The sequence below is a fragment of the Pimephales promelas genome, chromosome 16 (genome assembly GCF_988280905.1).
Source record: "Pimephales promelas chromosome 16, fPimPro1.hap1.1, whole genome shotgun sequence".
In the NCBI taxonomy this organism is placed as follows: Eukaryota; Metazoa; Chordata; class Actinopteri; order Cypriniformes; family Leuciscidae; genus Pimephales; species Pimephales promelas.
In genome coordinates, this window is record NC_142784.1 from 794,641 (window position 1) to 815,832 (window position 21,192).

Here is a 21,192-nt window from a genome sequence, read left to right on the forward strand (position 1 = left end):
TAGTGGATGCATAACGCAAACCCTGTCAAACTATTGAACGAAAAATGTTCAAAAATAGGTCATTCATTGAAGGTGCGCCTTATAATTCGGTGCGCCTTAAAGTGCAGAAAATATGGTATTAAAAGTGTAATTAAACATATTTATTACTATCAAAAGTATGCTTGTGTTTAGCAAATTTCTTAAAAGTGTAATTAAGTTAAAATTTATCATCAATGTACTTTATTATCAATGTACTATTATCACTGTACATTGACTTACATAGTCGGAAAAAATATATATTATGGAAGTCAATGGGACCAGAATCTGTTTGCTTACTGATATTCTTCTAAATATCAGAAAATCGGCTGAATGGATTCGAAAAATTTTCCAAAAAATATATACTCTTTGGGGCGGCAGTGGCTCAGTGGTTCATGTAGGTTGTCTACAAACCAGGTAACATCCCTGTTACACCTGACCAAGTGTCGAGGTGTCCATGAGCAAGACCCCAGCTGCTCCCAGCGAGCTGGATGGCACCTTGCATGGCTGACACCGCCATCGGTGTGTGAATGAATTTTGTAGTACCCACAAAAAAACTAAAGCTGGGTCCAAGATGGGTCTTGTGCATGTAGCCCAGTTGGGGCCCACCTGTTTATAAGTGACATCCTATTGAAAATCTATGTGGGCAATTGACATGGGCCCATTATTGAACCCACGGACAATCCCATACAGAGGCCATCAGATGTGTTGAGAGACACGGTCGATCAGTTCATATATGTTTACCTGGATGACATATTGATTTTTTTCTTCGTCACTCCAGGAGCATATGCAGCACGTCAGACGAGTGCTTCAGAGGCTGCTTGAGAATGGGCTTTTTGTCAAGGCAGAGAAATGTGCTTTTCATGCACAGTCTGTCCTTTTTTGGGGTTCATCGTCTCATCTAAGGGGGTGTGCATGGATCCCAACAAGATTCAGTCTGTGTTCTGTCCTCTGTCTGGCTGCCCAGCTAGTCGTTTATTTGTGCCTGAGGGTTCACTCCACTGGGGTCACTGTTTCAAGATCACTTGTCATTCAGGAGTCAATTGTACTATTTTTCTAGCTAAACAGTGTTTCTGGTGGCCATCAATGGCTTGTGAAATTCATAGTTTTGTTTTAGCCTGCTCCGTTTGTGCTGTCGGTAAGACTTACAATCTGCCCCTGGTGGGCATCCTTCAGCCGCTGTCTGTCCCTTCGAGACATTGGTCAATGTGAGTCTTCTGGTTTTCATCCTCAGAGCAATGGTCAACCTGAGAGGGCTAACCAAGATTTGGAATGGTTATTGCTGGTTGTTTGGTGTCTCAGAATCCGCTCTCCTGCAGCTAACAGCTCTTGTAGGTTGAGTATAACTCCTTGCCAGTATCGTCCACGGGCCTCTCTCCTTTTGAAGGTAGTTTAGGTTCCCTCTGCTCACACTTTCGACCAGGGGTGCTGCGCACATGGAGGAAGGACAGACTGGCCATCTGCGTCCTTTCTATCCCCTTCCATCCTCTTTATGATCTTCCATACTTCCCCTATAGATTGTTTCATTGGCGATTGTGCTGCAATACTCCTCCAAAAACTTTCTTTTCGCCCTTCTTGCATGTCAATAAGACAAAAATGTATGACTATTTTATTTAATCTCTTTATTACTTTCGGTTTTTGAACACTATATTTGAACACTATATTTGAATATTTGAACACTACCAACATCCAAATTTAAGCGCCATGTCAAAATATCGGAACATAATCCAGACATATATGAAGCCAAGAAAATATTTAACAGCACATACACATTTCCATACATCTTTTAACATGCAATGTCTAATTGTCTTTTAACACTAGTATTGTCACAGTCTGCGTCTGCACCGTTCTGTCTGCGTCTCCTGCACTACACTTCCCATGATCCTCTCGTCTGCACACCTGAACTCACTCCCTCATCAGCCTCCCGTTCCTGTTTCATCTGTTACACCTGTTTTCCACCTCGTTATGTTTGATTCATCTGTGTATTTAGTTCCCCCTGTTCCAGTCAGTCCTTGTCGATCGTTGTCTGATGTTAGCCTGTGTTGCGCCCGTGTTCCTGTCTTCCTGCCTGTTTTGAGTATTAAAAGTGAACTTCATTTCTAATCTGGACTCCTCTGTAGTGATGGGCAGATTGAGGCTTCGTGAAGCAATGAAACAGTTGAAGCAAATGTGCTATAGTGTTTCAAGGCTTCGAATCAATCCGACACCCGTCTCCATGGCGACACCTAGTGGTCAATTGCAGGTGTTCATCTGAAACAACCTTTGCAATGAGCCATTTAAAAATGTGTTGTTTTTTATTATTGTATTTTTTAATATATGATGCTTGTAACCTGTAGTCTCTTCACATTGCATAATGTTATTTTGGTCATGAAAAATGAATATTAATATAACAAATCAAGCCACAATGTCTCTCTTATAAATTTTTATTTAAAAAATATTTTAATTTTTATTTTAATTTCTCTGCTGTTCTTTCTATTAATATATATATATATATGGGGGGGGGGGGGACTTTTAATCAAAAACACGCCTGTCATGAACAGTTACAGTGGCGTAGATCGTAGAGCGTGTAGTTCTTGAAAGGGTAATTGATGCACTCGGGTTCGAGCCTGGCTTTTGCCGAACATACGAGATGTAAAAAGTATAAACTAACATGGTCTCTAGCGTTATATTTTTCCAAATGAACTAAAATCGAAACCATTATATGGCTTTTTGCCTTCATAAAACAGCACAATACTTTAAGAATAGGCATTCTGTGTGCACTTTGCTCACGCTATGGTTATGTGTGACCTTTCCCGACCGACCTATCAATCAAACCCTGATTGGGCAGAGCACTCCACCTGATGAAACACTTAGAAGCTTCATTTAGCCGTAGTCACGTGACGTGGGTGTTTTGAATCACGCTTCGGATCAGTGTTTCAAATCATCTGCGCTTCGGGATCTCGCAAAGCTTCGGAACATCTGTTTCACGCCAGCCTGACAAGTATATAGGACTACTAGTGTTTAATGACATTACAATAACAATTCATTGAGTAAACAGAAAATTGTGTAGTTTACTATGTTTAAAATACACACATATTTCCTTCTTGTTTGTACATGTGGATTAAATTTTCAGGAGTTTTTTAAACTGCTGGACTGGTCTTTTAAATTAATAATAATCGTATGGTTTACAATGTTTAACGTTCATATATGTTCATCTAGCTAGTACATTGACATCTGATTTTCTTTTAATTAATGAAAGATGACACCAGTCCACATTGATACTTGCCATTAAACTGTGTGTTGGCTTTTAGCATTGGTCTTGCAAATAGCACCACAAGCACTTAAAACTGCAAAAACTCTACTAGTGTGAATCTCGTCACCATCAATCCACTGCTGTCTCTTTTAAAACTTCCATCTGCTTATAACGTAGACATCTGATCACATTGGGATCACATACTGCTTTTCCCTAATCTTGATGAAAACACTTTTTTCGTGATGAAATCGGAACCGCAATTGCTTCGAGACTCTCTGTTTCCTCGGTCACAAAATCAATACTGAAGTTTAATCGTCTATTTGTGAATGGTGCTTTTGCATTCACAATGACCCCTCAGCAAAACTAAATGCTTACATCCTAAAGCATCGCAGCAGAATAAATGTGCTTGCATTTTTGTGTACATATCGAAAGTATAAATCTTTTGAAGAACTGTAATGAACGAAGTACCATAATGTGAAATGTTTGGTTGGTGCCAGTGGTTCAAATTTTGGAGTGCCAAAGAGATGTAGATTGTTTAATATGAGCAGTTTTTTCACCCGTCTAATTCCCGTAAGTCTCCTGCAGAAACGGAAAACAAGACTAGTTTGCACTGTTATTGTAACGCCAAAGGAGAAATGTATGGCAAATCTGTTCAGAAACACACTGGGTACCATGAAAATACAGCATGAGATTATGATTATTAATTTCAAATGCAAATGCTGATATACACCACAATGGACCCCATAACTTGACAGTATCTGCTAAACCTAAACGTGTTAGCTCATGAACATTAAAGCTGATGTGTTCTCTGCCATATAAAGGAGCAACTTGTACCTCAAATTTATGTAAAGCATGATCAGCCTTTTGTATAGCTTGCCATGAGATGTTATTCATAAGGAGCACATGCAAAGCATAATCCAAAAGCAACCAGTGGTTTAGATATTGTGAGGGCAAGACGACTTGAACAGCAGCAAATGAGTAGTAAAGCAGCCAATTCTTGGTTACATTCCCATGATCTGATTAATTAACCCTTTAATGATTGGCAATGGACATCCATGAAGGTGGGGCAGTTGGGCAGGCCCATGGACTTCCACGCTTCCTGGAAGTAATTGTTGAGGTTCTTGCAGGGGTTGGGGTTGAAGGTGAAAGACAAGTACTTGACCACTCGCCCAGCCGGCAACTGGTCTTTGATGCGGAGGAAACGCTGCACCCACTCAGACTCCTCTTCTGTCAGGATGATCTGGGCCGCACTGGACGCCATGTTGGTCTTGTGATGTGCGACCTGTGGACACACAAGGAAAAAACCCACATGTGCCACTCAGGAGAGATGACAAATGATTCAGGCAGAAGTACCACAGATAAAAGTCAGACGCTCACATTGATGAGGAAGGCCTTCTTGGAAGTGGATTTCCAGGCCCCCAGCACCTCCTGGATGGAGGACAGGAGCACCACAAAGTGTCCATAAAAATGCTACCGGATCCTCTGGCATGGCTCCTTCTCCAGGAGGGCTACAGCTGAGTACAACGGCAAGGTTCAAACATCAACTCAGCAACAGGTGAGTATGTTGAGTTGGAGCAAAGGTAAAAGATAACTTACTCAGTAGCTCGGGGATGGTCCCGGCACCTCAAAAGGGTGGCCTTGGTGTTGACGTTTTTCTCCTTGCCCTCCTTGACCGCGATCTGGTTGGATGGCCACGCCCCTCTTTAAAGACCTCCGCAGGCTCACCATCTCCATGCGATGCCTCACCACCGGCTTATTTGACAGGCAGCAAGACGGTAGAGGAGTTTTGAAGAGAAAACGGATGAAGAAGCTGACGTTCAACGCATAGTGCTCTATGGTCATCACAGTCATCTTGGCCTGTCGGAAGGAGCTGACTCAACTGCAAGAAGACAACGCTCAGGGGTTAAAGAAGCGATAGATTATTTTCACACTGAGCCAACAACTGGAGAAGTTACTCATGTGTGTATCCTGGCATTGTCATTAACCCTCTGGGGTCTAAGGTGTTTTGGGGGTCCTTGAGATGTTTGGACATGCCCTGACATTTGTGCATTTTCAGTTGCTTATAAACATATTAATGGCACAGGTGAAATTACACTCTATTTAGCACAAACAGGGCTACCATAATATATGAGCAACATGTATGTACATGTTTTTATTCTTGAGAGAATATTGTTTATGCATGGTTATTGAAAAACTAAAAATTAAAGTTTCTGAAATAAGGCCATGAAATAAATACTAAATGTGTGTCCACAAGACTTTTGACTAATGGATGTTGTCGCCAAGAGTTTGCTTCCCGTCTAATCATTCACATAAAACAATACCTTGATTTATATTTTGTAAAACACTTTTTGTTTGGAAAGGCAATATGCGTGATTCACACCTGAGAAGACAGTGACCTGCATAATGAGCCGCATAATGAGCTTTTCTCACAGCTGTGAGCCACAGGAAAGAATGCAAGGACAAAATACAATATATATTGTCCTTGCATTCTTATATGTCTTTTATTGTCTTTTCTTGGCTTTTAAAGGGTACATATCATGCTTTTAAATCATTCATTTTTACATATAAATCACACCGTTGTGGTCTATATAAAACATAACTGCAATGCTTGAGTCTGAATTCCTCATTATTATAGCTCCACAAGCCCCTTTTCTGATGTGCGTCTGTGAGCGACCCGTTTCAAAGCGGCCCCTTTAAATAAAAAGGAGATGCGTCACACCCCGCCCGCTCTCCAGGTCCATGAGTTCACGATCAGTTCAACTCCCCACGTTCGGCCATTATTGTAGTTTGATTAGAGATATACGATTATATACGATACCTTCAAAGAACATTTTTATTCACACGTTAATAAAATGTCAACAACAGAAGACTTGTCCATCAAGCCTTACATATTCGAGCCAGAGCGAGCGAGTCGATAAAGACGACGACGAACCTGCAGATCAACCTTCATATGGATGTAACTAGGTATGTGAGTTAACTGTTTTGTGTTATTAGTGAAAGTCGACTATTTCTCTTGTTAAAACAAGCACTGACAAGATAAATGACTACGGTCTGATCTTACCACAAACAATCTGTATTGATAATATGATACGTTTAGAAAAGCATCAGAAAAGCAGCTAAATGAGCATTGATGAAACTCAAGAACAATAATACTGCAGACGTGTAACGTTACTTCAAAACAAAAACAAAGAAAGACAAAGGTACTGCTAAACCATGACCACAATGTGTTTTAAGAAAGTAAACTACTTTATTTTTATTAACGATATTTACAGCTTATGGAAATGCTCTGTTCGTCATCTCCAAAGATAGAAGGAATTTACCCCTCATTCAGACGAAGTCGATCGGCAAACCCTTCTTTATACTGGCGGAGGTTGTTAAAGTGGGAATCCTTGAAGTGCTTCAGGCCACTAACGTACATCCAACAACCGAACATTTTGACTATCCCTCTCGTAACTTCTGCATCATTGAGCTCGAACTACAAAATCAGAGCGAGAAATAATAATGGCGGATTGCTCGAAGTGTTGGGCCGGTAGTCAATGTCTTTATTTGGCAGTTCTGCTGCAAATACGATGACGTTGTAATTCAAAAAACATCATAGAAAACAGAAAAATCTGAACAGGTTGAAAATTATGACCAAAACAGAATATAAAGATATAAACGAAGCACCTGAAGAGAATAATTTCATGTTTTCTGTACTTATAAACACTCCAAATATACAACAAAATGCATTTAAGGGCTAAAAAAGTGGATTTTGCATGACATGTCCCCTTTAAGACTTTGTTTACATTTACTTTGTAAATATATTCTTTGCTATTTTATTAAAAAGGTTTCAATTACAACAACAATTAAAATTGTAACAATATTCCAAGTGTAATCTTTCTTTGTAAAAGCTAAAGTATACATTTGATCATATGTATTTGAATGATCTGAAAACAATCCTGCCTAATAATTTACATAAAACAATACGTTGATTTAAGTTTTGTTGGACACTTTTTGTTTGGATAGGCAACATGATTGTAAGGATACTGACTAATGCCCCGATTCACACCTGAGAAGACAATCAGCTGCATAATGAGCCTTTTTCACAGGTGTGTCATTGGGTACCAAAGATTGCGAAGACAAAAGAAATGTGTATATATATATATATATATATATATATAGAGAGAGAGAGAGAGAGAGAGAGAGAATTGGTTCAAAGTTAGAGTTGGAAACGTCTTGAAAAAAAAATATTTTTCCACATATTTTGTATGCATGCAAATTGTATAATATCCAAGGTAAACATTTCTAGTAATTGTGCAGTTAATTCTCATACTGTATTTTCTGAAAGTTTTGGAATATGTATCCTCTCCCCAAAAATTGTCACTATAAAACACACACACACACACACACAAAAATTAAAATTACAACAACCATTGCAGTTTTACTAATATTTCAAGTGTAATCTTTCTTTATAAAAAGTATATATTCTATCATACATATTGCATTCATTATGGATTCATTAGTTTGAATATTGGAACAAACACCTTAAAATAACAAATAACATCTTAGTTGATAATTCAATACATCTTCTTTATTTTTGACAAAACATCCCATAGGCTACTATGTGTTTAACATATGAGCAGAAATTGGCGATTTCATGTGGCTGTAGTCTTCTTTTTTTACAATAAAAACCAAATCAACGAAATCTTGTCTAAACATTTATATTTAGTCTGTAACATATCATCTGTATGATATATTAGTATACAAATGTTAATTTGCGGTTTGTTGCTTATACAAAGACATTTTATTTCAACATATTTCAGTCTATTTTTACTCATCTCAGTAGGCTATATCAATATAGTTTGGTCAAAGCTAAACTATTAGATGTGTTAAAGTATAAAGGGGCGGTTTCCCGGACAGAGATTAAGCCCAAGGGGGTAATCCATCAACCGGAAGTTGAAGCCTCGCGGGAGCTGACATCTTGTAGCAGAACTTCACTTGCGTTAGCATTCCCATTGACTCCCATTCATTTTGGCGTCACTTTGACAGCAAATAACTTTACATCTGAGGCGTTTGAAGTGACAAATAAGTGGCAAAATGACAAAATAATTAATCAGAATACCTAGCAAAAGTGTCTCCTGCTCCTAGCTCATGGACAGCTCATACTCACACTCTCCGCCTCTGCAAGTTTCGGAAGGGAATGATTCAGATTTCTCATGCCACAGCACTAGAAGACAGACGGGTTGCTCTCATCACATCTACGTCGTCAAGCTCTGTTTGAGTCTGCGTGTCAGGGACGGAAGTGCTAAAAAAATCGCCAAAAACGGGCTTCAATCGTCTCAATAGAATTCCAATGAGATCGCTCTGTCCATTTCTTTTACTGTCTATAATTAAGCCTAGTCCTAGAATAAAATGCCCCTTTAAACCTGATTAACAGAAATCTGCTTTCTATGTCATGGCTTTAAATAGTCCTAGATTTAGTTTAATCCAGAGTTTAATGAGCTGATTTCTTGGAGGAAGACTACAGTTACTCCAGGACTAAATTGAGTCTTAAATTAAACCTACCAGGAGGCAGGTTTAACTTCAGATTAACTTTGTGTTTTAAAGAAGACACCTGCATTACTTGGATGCACACATACACACACATTCAGTACATATATTAATATATCATTTAAACATTTAATTATGTTTTAATTGTACCGGGTTTCTTGTTAAAATGTGATTAGTTCATGTTAAACTAACTTCAAATGGTCACTTAACGTTGACTTCACTTGATGTTTTAATTTTGAAATATGTTTCAATCTAGTAACCCAGTCATACATGACATTCACTTCCCATCATGCTTTGCACAGGGCTGACATGTAAATTTTGAAATAAAGTGATATTTTATGCAATTATTTAGAAAGAAAGAAATAATAAGATGAGAAATCAGAGAGAATGTTTAATGTTCTATTATTATGTTTTTATTTAAACGTTTATGTTATGTTAGTATTTTTGGGGGTTACCATTGTGGTGAAGTGTTGAGCCTGTGCTTGGATCGAGGACCTGCTACCAAAAATTCAAGTTGTATAATTAATAAAGCAACCACTATGCAGAGACGGACAGAGTACACTGCTTTATTACTTAAAGGGGTGATGAATTGAGAAATCAAATTTTCCTTGAGCTTTTGACATCTAAGAGGTCACCATATTATAAGAACCCAGACAGCAAACTGACATTGAATCAACGTGGAAACGACGTCTCTCATGACATTGAAACAACGTTGATTTGCTCATCGAATTAACGTTGAACCAACGTCAGACGCGGCATTCTTCAAAGCTAAATGAAATCGAAAATTGGTTTGCTTTCATAACGTTGAAACAACGCGTTGATTTCAAGTTGATTTTCCGTTAGTTTTGAAAGAATGACGCGTCTGACGTTGGTTCAACGTTAATTCGATGAGCAAAACAATGTCAGATCAACGTTGTTTCGATGTCATATTTCCACGTTGATTCAATGTCAGTTTGCTATCTGTGAATATCCTGTAAGTTTCAGAACTGAAAACGTACGTCCTTGTTAGTCCAATAAAAGCTTTTATTGACAGCCTCTAAAAACGACTCGTTTTTAAAAGTGGGGAACTATGACGACAAAGAGGATAAAACACCACCCCGCAGAAGATGATCAACGCCTGCTTCACCACGGCAGGTTTAGCCCCGCCCACCGATTCGCGCATTACACACATAAGTATCATACATGTACATGCTTACCTCGTGATGACAAACTGGATCGCTACCGAGCAATACAGAATATTGTGCAGTGCCTGGTTGTGCAAGACAGTCGCTGCATAAGCTTCCTCTGGATTCCAATAGGACTGCATGGATAAAAAATTTTTTAATGACGTTCCAGCTGATGAGGGTAAAACATCGTCGTCTGTTCGCTTCATTTCACTAAGGATTGTTTTGTCAACAACAAGACTGGATTTGCAGATCGATTAAGAGTAAAGAACTGTGCTGTGCCGTCTATATTGGATCTGACAGGAATTGTGCAACACACGGACTCTGGGTTGAACATGTATGGGCGAATCCGGTTGCCATTTGACAACATTGGACGTTTTCCCCCACGTGCACCGACGGGTGAGTTAAACTCATTATAATATGCAAAACTGTTCTCCACTCACAGCAGTGGCGTTTACTTCCAAGTCTTCAGTGCGACACGCCCATAAAAACCGACTGTTTTTTAGGTAGGCTCACAACCAGGGTACAAAATAGCCTATTACTTGTTCATTTTGATGTTTTTGAATGCAAAAACCAAGCGAACGTTATAAGTTGACCTCAGACAACAATATAATAACATTTAAAAAGCCAGTTCATGACCCCTTTAAGTAAAAATACAGATACCCCTGGTTAAATTTTACTAAAGTACAAGTAAAAGTACTACAGTCAGATGTCTACTTAAGTAAAAGTACTGTACTTGTTTTTAAGAGTATCAAGAGTAAGAGTACATTTTCTTAATATTACATTACTACTACTGCCACAGTGCTTTACATTTATATACAGAAACGTCCGACATGGAGTTATGAAAAATGTTATGAAGAATGTTATGTTATGGAAGAAGACGCAGCAGGTCCATCCCGGGAATGTGCCAACCCGTGGCCCCACCTCGCCAGACTATTTCAATCTTATGAATTTTCATCTTTTTACCATGTTGCTTTATTTAATATTTAAGAAAATCTATTTCATTAAATTCATAAAATTAAAATAGTCTGGCGAGGTGGGGCCGTGGGTTGGCACATCTAAATCTGACCATGGAGTTGACTTTGGCGGAAAGCTGAAGGTGATTGCTGATAGGCTGTCCCAGTCAGTGGCTCCTGCACAATTCAATCACGTTTGAGAGGGAAACAACAAATTAAGGGTTCCCAAGATTTATTTTTTTCCATTATTATTATTATTTTTTTTTTTAAGTAATAACTAGTACTCATGGTTATGGATAGGAATGTAGTGGAGTAAAGAGTACAATATTTCCCTCTCAAATGTACTTGAGTAAAGTCATGAGTACTCCCCAAAAATGATACTCGAGTAAAGTACAGATCCCTCAAAATTGTACTTAAGTACTATACTCAAGTAAATGTACTCGGTTACTGTCCGGCTCTGCCACTATGGTACTACTCTAGTTGAAAGTATTGCTTCTAGACTGTCAACACTGAACACCACATGTGTAAAGTAATGTTTTAGTAAGTTTGTTATGTAAATAACAGGAATAAACAAGAGGCATTAATTATAGAGTTGTTTAAATAATTCATTTGAAATGAAAACCATTCATTGTTAAAGAACATCATTGATTCTAGTTGTACATCATTGATTTTATATGTATGTATTTTGTTAAATATATATATAACAAAATATATATACGACGCATGCGCGAGAACTGAACTGAAGTAGTTAAAGGAGATCGCAATTCTCGCACATGTATCGTGGAAATCTAAGGAAGTTTCGTTTCAGGCCAACAATGAAGAAAAGGAATAGTCGAATAAAGTCGTTATTTTTGTTTGTTTTTTCGCACAAAAAATATTCTCGTCGCTTGATAAACTTATAGTTGAGCCACTGTAGTCACTTGGGATATTTAAACATTTTCTTCATTGACTTTCTGGGCCGTCAAGAGGCAGTCCCTTAGGAGCCAATGTGATAGTAAGACAGCTCTCAAATTTAATCAAAAATATCTTCATTTGTGTTCCGAAGATGAACGAAGGTCTTACGGGGTTGGTACAGCATGGGGGTGAGTAATTAATGACTTACTGTTCACTTACCTGTAAATGGAGTGCAATTTGAAGTAATTTACCGTTCACTTACCTGAAAATGGAGTGCAATTTAAAGTAAGTTATTACTGTTCACTTACCTGTAAATCGAGTGCAATTTAAAGTAATTTACTGTTCACTTACCTGTAAATCGAGTGCAATTTAAAGTAATTTACTGTTCACTTACCTGAAAATGGAGTGCAATTTAAAGTAAGTTACTGTTCACTTACCTGTAAGTGGAGTGCAATTTAAAGTAAGTTACTGTTCACTTACCTGTAAATGGAGTGCAATTTAAAGTAAGTTCCTGTTCACTTACCTGTAAATGGAGTGCAATTTAAAGTAAGTTACTGTTCACTTACCTGTAAATCGAGTGCAATTTAAAGTAATTTACTGTTCACTTACCTGTAAGTGGAGTGCAATTTAAAGTAAGTTCCTGTTCACTTACCTGAAAATGGAGTGCAATTTAAAGTAAGTTACTGTTCACTTACCTGTAAATCGAGTGCAATTTAAAGTAATTTACTGTTCACTTACCTGTAAATCGAGTGCAATTTAAAGTAATTTACTGTTCACTTACCTGTAAATCGAGTGCAATTTAAAGTAATTTACTGTTCACTTACCTGTAAATCGAGTGCAATTTAAAGTAAGTTACTGTTCACTTACCTGTAAGTGGAGTGCAATTTAAAGTAAGTTACTGTTCACTTACCTGAAAATGGAGTGCAATTTAAAGTAAGTTACTGTTCACTTACCTGTAAATGGAGTGCAATTTAAAGTAAGTTACTGTTCACTTACCTGTAAGTGGAGTGCAATTTAAAGTAAGTTCCTGTTCACTTACCTGTAAATCGAGTGCAATTTAAAGTAAGTTACTGTTCACTTACCTGTAAGTGGAGTGCAATTTAAAGTAAGTTACTGTTCACTTACCTGTAAGTGGAGTGCAATTTAAAGTAAGTTACTGTTCACTTACCCTAAAATGGAGTGCAATTTAAAGTAAGTTACTGTTCACTTACCTGTAAATGGAGTGCAATTTAAAGTAAGTTCCTGTTCACTTACCTGAAAATGGAGTGCAATTTAAAGTAAGTTCCTGTTCACTTACCTGAAAATGGAGTGCAATTTAAAGTAAGTTCCTGTTCACTTACCCTAAAATGGAGTGCAATTTAAAGTAAGTTCCTGTTCACTTACCCTAAAATGGAGTGCAATTTAAAGTAAGTTACTGTTCACTTACCTGTAAGTGGAGTGCAATTTAAAGTAAGTTACTGTTCACTTACCTGTAAATGGAGTGCAATTTAAAGTAAGTTCCTGTTCACTTACCTGAAAATGGAGTGCAATTTAAAGTAAGTTCCTGTTCACTTACCCTAAAATGGAGTGCAATTTAAAGTAATTTACTGTTCACTTACCTGTAAATCGAGTGCAATTTAAAGTAATTTACTGTTCACTTACCTGTAAATCGAGTGCAATTTAAAGTAAGTTACTGTTCACTTACCTGTAAATCGAGTGCAATTTAAAGTAATTTACTGTTCACTTACCTGTAAATCGAGTGCAATTTAAAGTAATTTACTGTTCACTTACCTGTAAATCGAGTGCAATTTAAAGTAATTTACTGTTCACTTACCTGAAAATGGAGTGCAATTTAAAGTAAGTTACTGTTCACTTACCTGTAAGTGGAGTGCAATTTAAAGTAAGTTCCTGTTCACTTACCTGTAAATCGAGTGCAATTTAAAGTAAGTTACTGTTCACTTACCTGTAAGTGGAGTGCAATTTAAAGTAAGTTACTGTTCACTTACCTGTAAGTGGAGTGCAATTTAAAGTAAGTTCCTGTTCACTTACCCTAAAATGGAGTGCAATTTAAAGTAAGTTCCTGTTCACTTACCCTAAAATGGAGTGCAATTTAAAGTAAGTTACTGTTCACTTACCCTAAAATGGAGTGCAATTTAAAGTAAGTTCCTGTTCACTTACCCTAAAATGGAGTGCAATTTAAAGTAAGTTACTGTTCACTTACCTGTAAGTGGAGTGCAATTTAAAGTAAGTTACTGTTCACTTACCTGTAAATGGAGTGCAATTTAAAGTAATTTACTGTTCACTTACCTGTAAATCGAGTGCAATTTAAAGTAATTTACTGTTCACTTACCTGTAAATCGAGTGCAATTTAAAGTAATTTACTGTTCACTTACCTGAAAATGGAGTGCAATTTAAAGTAAGTTACTGTTCACTTACCTGTAAGTGGAGTGCAATTTAAAGTAAGTTCCTGTTCACTTACCTGTAAATCGAGTGCAATTTAAAGTAAGTTACTGTTCACTTACCTGTAAGTGGAGTGCAATTTAAAGTAAGTTACTGTTCACTTACCTGTAAGTGGAGTGCAATTTAAAGTAAGTTACTGTTCACTTACCCTAAAATGGAGTGCAATTTAAAGTAAGTTCCTGTTCACTTACCCTAAAATGGAGTGCAATTTAAAGTAAGTTACTGTTCACTTACCCTAAAATGGAGTGCAATTTAAAGTAAGTTACTGTTCACTTACCTGAAAATGGAGTGCAATTTAAAGTAAGTTACTGTTCACTTACCTGTAAATGGAGTGCAATTTAAAGTAAGTTACTGTTCACTTACCTGTAAGTGGAGTGCAATTTAAAGTAAGTTACTGTTCACTTACCTGAAAATGGAGTGCAATTTAAAGTAAGTTACTGTTCACTTACCTGTAAATGGAGTGCAATTTAAAGTAAGTTACTGTTCACTTACCTGTAAGTGGAGTGCAATTTAAAGTAAGTTCCTGTTCACTTACCTGTAAATCGAGTGCAATTTAAAGTAAGTTACTGTTCACTTACCTGTAAGTGGAGTGCAATTTAAAGTAAGTTACTGTTCACTTACCTGTAAGTGGAGTGCAATTTAAAGTAAGTTACTGTTCACTTACCCTAAAATGGAGTGCAATTTAAAGTAAGTTACTGTTCACTTACCTGTAAATGGAGTGCAATTTAAAGTAAGTTCCTGTTCACTTACCTGAAAATGGAGTGCAATTTAAAGTAAGTTACTGTTCACTTACCTGAAAATGGAGTGCAATTTAAAGTAAGTTACTGTTCACTTACCTGTAAATGGAGTGCAATTTAAAGTAAGTTACTGTTCACTTACCTGTAAGTGGAGTGCAATTTAAAGTAAGTTCCTGTTCACTTACCTGTAAATCGAGTGCAATTTAAAGTAAGTTACTGTTCACTTACCTGTAAGTGGAGTGCAATTTAAAGTAAGTTACTGTTCACTTACCTGTAAGTGGAGTGCAATTTAAAGTAAGTTACTGTTCACTTACCCTAAAATGGAGTGCAATTTAAAGTAAGTTACTGTTCACTTACCTGTAAATGGAGTGCAATTTAAAGTAAGTTCCTGTTCACTTACCTGAAAATGGAGTGCAATTTAAAGTAAGTTCCTGTTCACTTACCTGAAAATGGAGTGCAATTTAAAGTAAGTTCCTGTTCACTTACCCTAAAATGGAGTGCAATTTAAAGTAAGTTCCTGTTCACTTACCCTAAAATGGAGTGCAATTTAAAGTAAGTTACTGTTCACTTACCTGTAAGTGGAGTGCAATTTAAAGTAAGTTACTGTTCACTTACCTGTAAATGGAGTGCAATTTAAAGTAAGTTCCTGTTCACTTACCTGAAAATGGAGTGCAATTTAAAGTAAGTTCCTGTTCACTTACCCTAAAATGGAGTGCAATTTAAAGTAATTTACTGTTCACTTACCTGTAAATCGAGTGCAATTTAAAGTAATTTACTGTTCACTTACCTGTAAATCGAGTGCAATTTAAAGTAAGTTACTGTTCACTTACCTGTAAATCGAGTGCAATTTAAAGTAATTTACTGTTCACTTACCTGTAAATCGAGTGCAATTTAAAGTAATTTACTGTTCACTTACCTGTAAATCGAGTGCAATTTAAAGTAATTTACTGTTCACTTACCTGTAAGTGGAGTGCAATTTAAAGTAAGTTCCTGTTCACTTACCTGTAAATCGAGTGCAATTTAAAGTAAGTTACTGTTCACTTACCTGTAAGTGGAGTGCAATTTAAAGTAAGTTACTGTTCACTTACCTGTAAGTGGAGTGCAATTTAAAGTAAGTTACTGTTCACTTACCCTAAAATGGAGTGCAATTTAAAGTAAGTTCCTGTTCACTTACCCTAAAATGGAGTGCAATTTAAAGTAAGTTACTGTTCACTTACCCTAAAATGGAGTGCAATTTAAAGTAAGTTCCTGTTCACTTACCCTAAAATGGAGTGCAATTTAAAGTAAGTTACTGTTCACTTACCTGTAAGTGGAGTGCAATTTAAAGTAAGTTACTGTTCACTTACCTGTAAATGGAGTGCAATTTAAAGTAATTTACTGTTCACTTACCTGTAAATCGAGTGCAATTTAAAGTAATTTACTGTTCACTTACCTGTAAATCGAGTGCAATTTAAAGTAATTTACTGTTCACTTACCTGAAAATGGAGTGCAATTTAAAGTAAGTTACTGTTCACTTACCTGTAAGTGGAGTGCAATTTAAAGTAAGTTCCTGTTCACTTACCTGTAAATCGAGTGCAATTTAAAGTAAGTTACTGTTCACTTACCTGTAAGTGGAGTGCAATTTAAAGTAAGTTACTGTTCACTTACCTGTAAGTGGAGTGCAATTTAAAGTAAGTTACTGTTCACTTACCCTAAAATGGAGTGCAATTTAAAGTAAGTTCCTGTTCACTTACCCTAAAATGGAGTGCAATTTAAAGTAAGTTACTGTTCACTTACCCTAAAATGGAGTGCAATTTAAAGTAAGTTCCTGTTCACTTACCCTAAAATGGAGTGCAATTTAAAGTAAGTTACTGTTCACTTACCTGTAAGTGGAGTGCAATTTAAAGTAAGTTACTGTTCACTTACCTGTAAATGGAGTGCAATTTAAAGTAAGTTCCTGTTCACTTACCCTAAAATGGAGTGCAATTTAAAGTAAGTTCCTGTTCACTTACCCTAAAATGGAGTGCAATTTAAAGTAAGTTACTGTTCACTTACCTGTAAGTGGAGTGCAATTTAAAGTAAGTTACTGTTCACTTACCTGTAAATGGAGTGCAATTTAAAGTAAGTTCCTGTTCACTTACCTGAAAATGGAGTGCAATTTAAAGTAAGTTCCTGTTCACTTACCCTAAAATGGAGTGCAATTTAAAGTAATTTACTGTTCACTTACCTGTAAATCGAGTGCAATTTAAAGTAATTTACTGTTCACTTACCTGTAAATCGAGTGCAATTTAAAGTAAGTTACTGTTCACTTACCTGTAAGTGGAGTGCAATTTAAAGTAAGTTCCTGTTCACTTACCCTAAAATGGAGTGCAATTTAAAGTAAGTTACTGTTTACTTACCTGAAAATCGAGTGCAATTTTACCTGTAAATCGAGTGTAATTTAAAGTAAGTTACTGTATACTTAAACTCAAACTTCATTTCAAAAGACAGTGTAAGCAACTGATGTAACCCACTTATTCATTGTTTCAACGTAAAACTTCAACAAGGTAATGTCTTGTGTTATTTTGAGAATATTTCATGTTTCTAGAAGTTCAAAGTTAACTAACTTTGCTTCCATTCCTACAAATGTTTAAAGATGCTACTGACCTGCCCATTGTGCCCAGCTAAAGTAATACATTTGAGGCACCACTTGAGGTCTCAACATAATATTGAGGATGCAGAAGAAAGACAGGTATTGCTGCGACTGGCAAGGGGACGGACCAAACTCCGAAACCTCAGGTGTCCCGAGTGTGGCATAGTGTTTGTGTACGTGGAGCGCCACTTTAAATCAGGCCATCCAGAACTGACAGTAAGTATAATCTCCAACTGGCATACTTGTTTTTGTGAATTATTTTTAAAATGTTTAAATAAAACTGTCTCTTCAGGGAAAACAGGTGAAAAAAATGAAGAGTGAACTTGAATTGAGGGTGTCAGAGGAAACACTAAAACTAATACGGGAACATAAACATCCAGTCCTGTCAGATCTGGATGGTCCTGAAGGTGGAGAGGAGCCACAACCTCCAGAGGAAATGTTGGCTATTCCAGAGCAGTGTCTCCAATTGCCGGGTAGGTTTTGAATGTTTTATATTAAGGGAATATAATATTTTTTAACAAGATGGAGAAAAAAAAATATTGTGTGTGTTTGTAGATGAGTTTCAAATGGAAAGATCCAAGCCTAGGTAGGTATCAGCTGAACAATTGTTTAAACTTAGACTGTATTGTTTGTTTTTAGAAAACAAGACATCCATTTGCCAAGTCCAGGAAACAACACATCTCAGCACAATTAACATTGGGAGCCTGATGGACTTGTAAAAAATGTGTATATAACAAATGTATAAATGTATGTAGTTTAACTGTTTTATGTCATAGTTTTAGATTTAAAACATTTTATAACAAATACTTATTACTTTGTTGTGTATTTAAATATCTATTAATATAATGTTGTTCATGTTTTGTTAGAAATCATGTATCGATAACAATAAATGTTTATCATGGTTCAACAATTAAACTTTTAAAATGATGGTTTTGTCTGGCTCATCTTTTTCACAAAGACATACCAACGGCAGCTTATTTGACATGATCCAGATTGGCTTTCCTTTGACAATGCATTTGTGCATATTCATCATTTTTATGAGCTGACATGTACATGAACCAGTTGACCCATAGCTTTTCCTTAATAATATCCAACCCGGTCTCATCCCAAATCGTCATATAACTGACGTTTTGGGACGTCTTTTGACCATACGTCAATATTCGCCTTTTTAGGGCCCCCTTAAACGTCGGTAGATGAGGTTATGGGATCCTAACTCTACCCCATACCTAAACTTAACCCTAAACCTAACCCGTCACCTAACTGACGTTAAAGGTAATGCGTCAGTTGTATGACGGTCCGGGATCGCCATCTACCGACGTTTAAGGGGGCCCTAAAAAGGCGGATATTGACGTATGGTCAAAATACGTCCCAAAACGTCAGTTATATGACGATTTGGGATGAGACTGTGTTATAATATCATTATAAGTATGAATTATGACACATTGCATTGGCCACAGACAGCCTTCAGAGGTCCCGTCAAATAAGTTACAGGTGGGCAACTACCTGTGAACTTTAAGGAAGTGCCCACCTGTAACTTATTCGACAGGGTCCCTGTAAGCTGTCTGTGGACACGTCATTTTAAGGCTAATTAAGGATAATTACCCGAACTGTATGTTTTAAGTAATGAAACATTTATATTTATGAATTATGACCTACACTGTAAAAAATAAATGTATTTTTAAAGGAAAAAAACAGTAGAATTTAACAGTATTATGACATTTTGATCAGACCTCTGAAATTCCATAATAATGCTAACTTTGACATCTGATGTACATTTTCTCTGTTTTTTTTTTTAACAATTTAAAATTTTTACTGTAAAAAAAAAAGTCAATTTCCTTTAAAAAACAGTAATTGTTGTGTATTGTTATCCTGACTTGTCCTTAAAAAAAACATTCCTGTATATTTTTGGTTTGAGTTGGGGAAAAAAAATAGTTTTACAGAGAAAACCAGTAGAGTTTCACAGCCATATCACATTTTCATCAGAAAGGTGAAATTCCACTAAATATGCAAACATTAACACCAAAATAGTCTTGTTTCAGCTGAATTAGGCAGTGACTATGCACAAGTGCAAAAAGCATAGTTGTGATTTAGCCTAAATAGCTTCTATTTACATAATGTAAATGCCGCGATAGTTTAATAAGTGTAAATAGTAATTAAATATTATATTTTATATTTTGGCAGATTCTGTTTGCATCTCAGTAATTGTGTAGGCTACATTAACAAGATGCAATAAGGCTATAACGTATTTTATTAAGCACTCGTTAAACACTTTACTTCTAAGCCTACTTCATTTTTGTTGTGTTTCGATGTGATTTGTGATACCAAAAGGTAGGAATTACAGATTTGAACCTAGGACTTTGAAACAAGCATCAAATACGAGGCTTCCATACTAGTGCCTGTGCCACTGAAGATATTAGGACAAATTGCGCATCTTTTCTAAACTTCAGTGGTGATCCGACACAATGTACAATGGTGTTTCCTTGATTTATAGTCGGTGTTTAGCCTACTATTGTTTTCTGCTTGTCATACTTTTCGCTCGTTCGTTTGTTAAAGAGGAGATCTCGTGCTGGACTGTTGTTTATAAAGTCATATTTTTAAGTTTTTTTGTCGCTGTGGTTCGTGGCGAAAGGCATCTGTCCTCTCTTATTTCTGTTAGAGCACTCTATTAGTTTGAGGGCCTAATGGTTAGAGAGTCACGCTTGCAATCAAAGAAATACCGGTTTGAGTCACACCATGCCCTTAAGTATACCCACTAAATAATTTATTTTTAATAAACACTTTTCTCGTAATAAAGTAGCCTACTTTATTTCCACTTTCAACTTTTTTTCATTGCAAATAAATAGCTTAATCAAAAAGTCAAATCTATAAGCCAGTGGTTTTCAAACTTCCTCGGCTTGTAAGGGGCGGGAAACTGCAGTGTAGACTACAGAATTTATAAAGGTGTTGCCTAAATGGGTGAGATAAATAAATGGTGCTCATAAATGGCCTATTAAAAATCGTATCCTCTATTGAAATCAGTGGAGGGTTAAACCCGGACACAGTATTCCTTACGTCATGAGTCATGACTTAAGCGCATAGTTGAAAAAAATACCATGGAAGTGAAAGTTGTCACTAAACTGTTTGGTTACAAACATTAGTGAAAAAAATATCTTTATGGTTAGCAGAACAAATTAATGCATACAACCTGAGAGTACAAGACAGATTTTCGTTTTCATCTCATTAAAGGTAAATAGCAAGCATCCTAAACTTAAAATGTGCTAAAATTGCTTCAGGATAACTTCAGGATGAATTTGAATGTTTTCTATGAGTGTAGAAATGTAACAATGTGCAAGATCATAACTGCAGCAGCTCCCTTCCATAAGGACCAAATAAAAAATAAGTGCAATTAGTAACCATTACTGCCAGGTCAGGCACAAAAAGGGATGCTTTTGTACAGGAAATTTCCGACAAATGCATATCCAATAAAGATGCAATAATCACTGTACATGCCTTTCTATCATAAAACCCTGACACATTCAGAACATGTGCACTGCCACAAATAGTTAGCAAATCTGGGCTTACATGTTTTCATGCTATAATCTTTTTTCTAGTGAATTTATTTATTTAAACCAAATGT